Raw genomic sequence first — 8,577 nt, forward strand, 5'->3', positions numbered from 1 at the left:
TATAGACGGTCAACGGCTGTCTTTTACTACTTTTGCAAGGCAGTCAAAAATAACCTGCATTAGCGACGGTCCTTAACAGTCCCTATTTGAGACTGTCAATGACCGTCTCTATTAAAGACGGTCCTTAGCCGTCTTATTGTGGTTATTTGAGACTGTCAAAGACCGTCTACATTAGACTAATGCTCAACTCAAACATTAAAAACAAAAAAAAAAAATTATGAATTTCAAAAAAAAAAAAGTTAAAAAGCTTAGAAAAATAACTAACAATGTTTAAGAAAAAAATTTAAATTTTGAAATAAAAATTAAGAACTTTTAATAAAGTTGATAATTTTGAAAAAAAAAAAAATTCGATAAGAAAATGATATTTTGAAAAAGAAAATTTTAAAAATTAAACAAAATTGTAAAAAAATTGTCAAATTGTAAAAAAATATATTTAAAAAAAAAAAAGAAAACTAGATTTTGTATTTTGAAAAGAAAATTTAAAAAGTTGTATAACAAAAGTGATATTTAAAAAATGATATTCTGAAAAAGAAAATTTTAAAAATTAAACAAAATTGTGAACAAATTGACAAATTGTAAAAAAAATATATATTTTTTTAAAAAGAAAACTAGATTTTGTATTTTGGAAAGAAAAATTAAAAAGTTATATAACAAAAATGATATTTAAAAAATGATATTTTGAAAAAGAAAATTTAAAAAATTAAACAAAATTGTGAAAAAATTGACAAATTGTAAAAAAATATATATTTTAAAAAAGAAAACTAGATTTTGTATTTTGACAAGAAAAATTAAAAAGTTATATAACAAAATTGATATTGAAAAAATGATATTTTGAAAAAGAAAATTTTAAAAATTAAACAAAATTGTGAAAAAATTGACAAATTGTAAATTATATATATATATATATATATATATATATATATATATATATATATATATATATATATATATATATATATATATATATATAAAAAAGAAAACTAGATTTTGTATTTTGAAAAGGAAAATTAAAAAGTTATATAACAAGATTTCGATAAAAAAATGATATTTTGAAAAAGAAAATTTAAAAAATTAAACGAAATTGTGAAAAAAATGACAAATTGTAAAAAAAAATATATTTTTTTTTAAAAAAGAAAACTAGATTTTGTATTTTGACAACAAAAATTAAAAAGTTATATAACAAAAGTAAGATTAAAAAAAATGATATTTTGAAAAAAAAAAAAAAGAAATTAAACAAAATTGTGAAAAAATTGAAAAAATGTAAAAAAATATATATTTTAAAAAAGAAAACTAGATTTTGTATTTTGATAAGAAAAATTGAATTAAAAAAAGGATCTATACCAAATTAAATGGATGTGGCCTACAATACACAAGGTGGGATTAAAAACATGTAAACGTGAAAAGAAAAAAGAAAAAGAAGAAGAAGAAGAGTGTTAACTCGAGGTTAAAAAAAATATACACGTTTAAGAAAGAGGAGTGCAAATCAAAGTTCTTCAATACCTAAAAGAAAATGGTCTAAATTCAATGGTAATATCAGATGGTTGAGATTATCCAATCATTATGATATTAAAATAAGTGTTCTACCCAACATAATAGATGTGCCCTTCAACACAAGTGCAAACCAAAGGAGATTGAAGCAATAGATGTTTAAAAAGAATAGTACAAGTCAATGTTCTTCAGGATAGTAAAAAAGAAAATGGTCCAAATTAGTCCAACGGCAATTTCAGACAGTTAAGATCATTATATCAGTGTGACCTTTGGAGAGGTACAGGTATGCCAGGTGTTGCCAACATTAAGAATTGGTACCAAATGCATACATTGGTATAGGCCATTCTCATGTTATCATTTTTGGGCTATTAATTCGTCTCCAAAGCAATGAGATGTAAACTTGCACAGCTTAAATATAGTTTAAGCTGCTTGTTAATTAAAAAGGAATTGGAATATAGTTTAAGCCAAATGGAATCTAAAAAGAAAAAGAAAAAAAAAAAGATGACCGACATCCATCAAATCATACCAAGTCCACCAATCAGATTTTGTATTTTGACAAGAAAAATTAAAAAGTTATAACAAAAGTGAGATTTAAAAAATGATATTTTGAAAAATAAATTTTAAAAAATTAAACAAATTTGTGAAAAAATTGACAAATTGTAAAAAAAATATATATTTTTTAAAAAAAGAAAACTAAATTTTGTAAAAAAAAAATGTTAAATTTATTTATAATAAAAATGATATTTAGTTAAAAGAGAAAAAATATATACATTTTGAAAAAAAAATGTTAAATTTATTTGTGAAAAATAAAATTACTAAATTATTAGGCACATCCACTAATTGAACCTTTAATCATTTTTGGACAATCTAATCAGTTCAAATTGAAGAGTAAATAACTTCAGATGTTTAAATCAAATTTCACTGAAATTGTTGGTCAATCTTGTATGCCCAATATCTTTCTCATATATATGTAGCCTGATTGAGGCGAGTAACTAGTCAAATTGAGAATTAATTAGTAAAATAGAGTGAATGAACTAGACATGTGAAATGGGCCAAATATTCTAGTTAAAATTGTGACCCAACTTATAACTGACCTTGTGAGAACCTAAGAATTGATGTTAGTAAGTTTTGTGGGCCTCATCATGATGTGTGTCGAACATCAACATCGTGGATTTGATGTGTCCCATTTATAGTTATGAGATATCTCAAAAATCATCAGTAAACGAAACTCGAGTGGGCCATACCATTTAAAACTATGTGAAGACATCCTAAAAAATATAAAAGCACTTGGTGGGGCCCACATGAGTTTTGGATGCGATTGAAACTTGGTCTGACCCCTCATCCAAGTGGGACACACATAATGAGTGGGTTGGATATGTGAATCACATTTAGGCAGGCCCAATATATGATTATGAATGTTTTAAGGAAACCTTTCTCCACTACATTTAAGTGAATTACTCGTTACCTTTATCAAAGTAAACTCTGTGGGGTTCACCGTTATTTATTTATTTTATCCACTCCATTCATCCATGTTAACAGATAATTTGAGGTCTAAAGAACAAACAGGAAGCATATCCAAAGATCAAGTAGACCACACCATAGGAAATAGTGTGATTGAACCTCTACCATTTAAAATTTCTTGGTGGCTATAGAAGTTTTGGATCAAGCTGATGTTTGTGTTTTCTATTCATTTATATATTTTTGATATTATGAACAACCTTTAACTGTTTTTGGACAATCTGATCAGTCCAAACATGAAAAGTAAATAACTTCAGATGTTTAAATCAAAATTCACTCAAATTGTTAATCAATCTTGTTTGCCCAATATCTTTCTCATACGAAATATGTTCAAGGCGAGTAACCGTTTTTGGATGTTGGTCGGTGCTCTATGGGTCCCACCATGATGTATGTGTTTCATCCATGCTGTCCATCCATTTTTACAAATCATATTAGGGCAAAATACTAAAAATGATAGGGATATAAATCTCAGGTGGACCACACCACATGAAAACAATAGTGATTGGATATCCACCATTAAAACCCTCGTAAGGCCCACTGTACCTTTTATTTGACATCCTATCTATTGATTAGGTCATACAGGCCCAGATGAAGGGAAAAAAAATATCAGATTGATCCATAACTTTATATGGCCCCCAAAAGGTTTTTAATGGTCGACGCTCATTCAACACTGTTTCTTATAATGTGGTCCAGTTGAGATTGGGATATACCTCATTTTTTGTCTCATACCATAAAATAAAATGAAAAATAAATGGATGACAAGAATGAAACATGCACATACATCATGGTGGGGCCCACAGAGCACAGACCATGTGACCCATGACCGCTTGTAAGAGAGACTCACTCTCTGTCCTCTCTCACTCTCTCTCTCTCTCTCTCTCTCTCTCAGATGGATGACGTGGACATAATGGACCATACCACAGGAACACATTAGGAATAATGATTTCCACCGTTGAAATCTTCCTATGGCCTACAATGATTTTTATTTGTCATCCAACCTGTTCAATAGATCACAAATACATGGATGAAGGGAAAACTAAAGTATCAACTTGATCCAAAACTTCGGTGGCCTTACAAATTATTTTAATGGTAGACGTTCAGTTTATACTATTTCCTATGATGTGGTCCACTTCAGATTTTTATAGGCTTCATTTTTGAACTTATGTAATAAAATTATATGTTAAAATGGATAGATGGAGTGGATAAAATAAATAAATTATGGTGGCCCCCATAGGATTTACTCTGTACGCTTGAGAACGGATTGACTACTCCCCTGACACTAACCAATGACTAGTGTTCAGTGCTCTATGGCTCCCACCACGATGTATGTGTTTCATCCATGCTGTCCATATATTTTTACAGATAATTTTACATTATGAGACCAAAAATGAGATATATGCAAATCTCAAGTAGACCACATTACAGGAAACGTGTTGAATGAGCGTCGACCATTAAAAATATGATCAATAGGCATAAAAGTTTTGGATCAAGCTTATTTTTGTTTTTTCCCTTCATCTGGTCCTGGATGACCAAATCAACAGATTTGATGTCAAATAAACAGTACAGTGGGCCTTAGGAGGATTTTAATGGTGGATATCCAATCACTATTGTTCTCATGTGGTGTGGACCACCTGAGATTTATTTCCCTTTAATTTTCGACATAGAGCCTAATATGATTTGTAAAAATGGATGGACGGCATGGATGAAAATCATACATCATGGTGGGGCCCACAGAGCACCGTCCAATCTCACCCAAATTTGGGCGCGCGCTCAAAAGAGCCGCGCGCGCCCACATTCCCTCGTCTCTCTCTCTCTCTCTGTCTCTCTCTCTCTCTCACCCCTGCCCTCCCTCGGCGAGGGCTCTCTCTCTCTCTCTCTCCCTCGCCGCCCTCTCTCACTCACGCGCATCCTCTCTCTCATGCGCATCCTCTCTCTCTCGGTCCGCTCTCCACCGCGCCCTCTCTCTGTTTCTGTCTCTCTCAGTGCTCTCTCTCTCGTACATCCACATGAGGTATCTCTCTCTCTCTCTCTCAATCTCAAGACCGATTGAAACAATTTGGTGATTTAGGGATTTGGGGATTTAGGGATTTGGGGATTGGGGATTTGGGGATTTTGGGATATGGGGATTTAGGGATTTTGGGATTAAGGTGGGCCCTACCGAGTTTACTCAGTACAATAAGAGTGTACTGAGTAACTCAGTATGCAATCCGATTTCGTCTGCAGCACCACCATGATCTATGGCCCCACCATGATGTATATATTTTATCCATGCCATTCATCCATTTTTACAGATCATTTTAGGGCTTTATCCCAAAAATTAGAGCTGGTGCTTTTGATCAGTTGAAGCAGAATGCAACTAAAGCTAAGATTCCTTTTTATGGAAGGTACAATGTCTGGATCTTATCTGAGCCATTCCATATTCGTCTGAAGCACATACTAATGATATGCTTATTGTCATTTATTATTAATATAAATATTGCAACTCCTGTGCATAGATGGTTCTCCTGCACAATAGGAAAAAGACTGGAGGATTTTTTGAATGTAAATTCTAAGGACCTGTTTGGGTTCCACTTTAAAATGAATTCATATCTTTTTAGTCGATCTCTAATTCATATCTTATAATTACATGAACTTGGATTACACTCTAAAATTCAATTTATGTAATTCACATTTCGGATCTGACATTAATAGAGATGCAGAACTTGTACAAGCACTTCTGTAGAAATTTGTCTGATATGTGCTCATGCATAGTATCTTTGAGCTGACTGTTCCAAGATTGTATTCCTCCTGCCTGTTCTTGGCAATGCTGGGAGCAATACATTGAAATCATACATGACGAACAGGGTATACTATTTGCTGGAAATTCATTGAAGCAGAAGTGGCAGTGAGTTTCGCGACATTGTTTCAATGCAATCTGCAAAACACTGTAACAAGAAGCATACACAGATTTAGTGTACTAGGTCTTAACCAATCAGACATTTTGAGAACCGTACAATGTTTGTTTTGTTATTCATCCCTTAAGAACGAAATAAAAATACATATAAAATCTTATTGGGTGCAAAGAGAAAAACAAGGCCCATTGGACCAGTGATGCAATCAGCTGATGTAGCATGCCACATTAGCATGTACTTCCTACATTGCTTTTTCTTTACCACTGTTTCTAAGGATTTTGTTGTAGGAAATGAGGATTTGCAAATGATATTGATTTTCTGCTCTTGTATACTCGTTCCTTGCTCATTCTATTGCCTTGGTTAAGGAAATGAGTACAGATTTTGCTGATTGGTTTCACTTGTGTTAATATCTTGATTGATTTTGGTTAAAAAATGAACTGTGCTTCTCTTAATACGCTGTTTTTCTTGTTGGTTATTCATGTTTTCCCTGATATGATTGGATTTTGTTGCAAGCAAGGAGATTTTAGCTGTTTTTTGTCCCCATGAAGAACTGCTGAATCAAACTGTAGAATCTTGAGTTAGCTCTTCTTCTTCTTCTTCTTCTCTTTTTTCTAATCGGCAATGAAAATTTCTTTTCTCAAAAAGAAAAAGAAAAGGAGGTACCTATCCATTGAGGCAACTGATAGGACAGCAGAAATGGATCGAACATGACCAGTCATAGCATTGTTTACAATACAACCTTCCACAACAATACTGAAAAGAATGGGAAAGAGGATCTCATTTCCTCAGACCCCTGGAATTATCGAATGTTCAGTCAAATGTCTAAATGGATCTAAGATCTCTTTGCTTTTCAGAGGCATTGGGTAGATTTTGGTATAAAACAGTCACCAAACTCATCAGTGTACATGTTCATTTAATGTGGACTGGGCAATTTTTGACACCATCAATTGCTTTATCAATCTACCTGATGATTTGACCCGCTTGATCACCAAACATTAAGCACCCCTGATGGTTTTCTCAGATGACCTAGACATGTGACTGTGCGTTACCTTCGCAAAGCTCTGTAAATACAAGAAAAATTGCATGGCTATCTGCATTCTTACAAAGTGCTCTGTAAATACAAGAAAAAAAATTACGTGGTTGTCCTGTTCAAGATGCTATTTTCTGGATACATACAAATGTGATGTAATTAGCAGTTGCAGGATTTTTCTTGACATCACAGTGTGACTTTTTCTTCCTTCATCAAACTGATCTGAATCCGATTGGTTCATGGAGATCCTGGTCAAGTGTCTTTATTTTCAAGTTCTTTAGCTTTGCTGTACATTCTGTCTGGAACACTGTTAGGACCTGAACAAAAAAGGCCCTTGCTTGCTTTAAATGAAATGTTTAACCTGGCCTGGATCCCAAGAAAAATAGCTGGAAAGTTATGGGGATCTTTGAGAGCTACTGTGCTTGCATGTTGTACATGTGAAGCTACAATTCTCTTGATCCTTTGATGTTTGATTTTTTAGGGATCCAAGTGTTGCGGTTGTGCATAGAGGTCTGTTTTTTTTTTCATTATATAGCTTTGTATTGAGGGGTTAGTTAGGGCCATCCCCTATCTAGGTGTATCTATTTTGTTTCATGAAATATACACAACAGTGGCAGTGTGGTATTATTATTTATTATCATGACTCCCTTATAAAAATTGAATGTGATTTTTTTATTTTTTTTTTCGGTGCTGATGCCTCAAAAATTTTGAATCATAGGTATGAGTTCAAAAGCAACCATGGAGAATGGGTCATCACAGTGAAACCCGATTTAGGTCCTGGAATATCTGAACGAGTTCCAAATTTGTACATTAGTTCCAAATTTGTTAATGCTGCTTGTCTTTTGGTCAGATAAAATATGTTTATGTCTACATAACACTGCTTGTTTCATTTTGTGCTTTCCCTAACATTTTCACATAAAAAATCATTTGTGCTATATCCACAGCTACATGGAGTCAGACCTTGTAAAAATTGCAGCAGAAGGTGTAAAACGGTTTAAGAAGGAAAATTGTGATCTGATAATTGTAGACACAAGTTGACACCACAAACAGGAAGCGGTTCTGTTTGAAGAAATGCACCAAGTGTCTGAAGCAACGGTATTCATTTTCTTATTCTAAAGGTTTATCACTCTTATTCATTTATGTTGGTTGCCAACATGCTATCTATATCACATTTAAGTTCCTTGATGTTGTAGAAACCAGATCTTGTTATATTTGTTATGGATAGCAGTATGATATGTTCGTGTGATGTCTAGACAGTCTCTGTAGGTATTTCACACCCTTTTATCAAACTTATCTGCAAAATGCACTTATCCACAATGCCTTCAAATTGATTTTGATATATTCTTTGGTGACATCAAGATCTTATATATATGGCTTTTATCATTTATGCAAAACACGCTTATATATAGTGTTTTCAAATTGATTTTGAAACCCAGCATTGTTTCAAGAAGAACCTTCATTTTGTTTCATGAATAGAGGATGAACAAGTGATGAGCTTTTTTGTTGTATTAGAAAGAAAATTTGTTAGGAGATGTCTGAGTGAGGCACATGGCATAATTGTGAGTCCATCTCTCCATATGTCACATTGGTTATATATGAAAAGATCATCAACTATCTACCCTGTTTCAATCTAGAAAAAAAGAAGCAGTA

The sequence above is a fragment of the Magnolia sinica genome, chromosome 12 (assembly GCF_029962835.1).
Source record: "Magnolia sinica isolate HGM2019 chromosome 12, MsV1, whole genome shotgun sequence".
Lineage (NCBI taxonomy): Eukaryota > Viridiplantae > Streptophyta > Magnoliopsida > Magnoliales > Magnoliaceae > Magnolia > Magnolia sinica.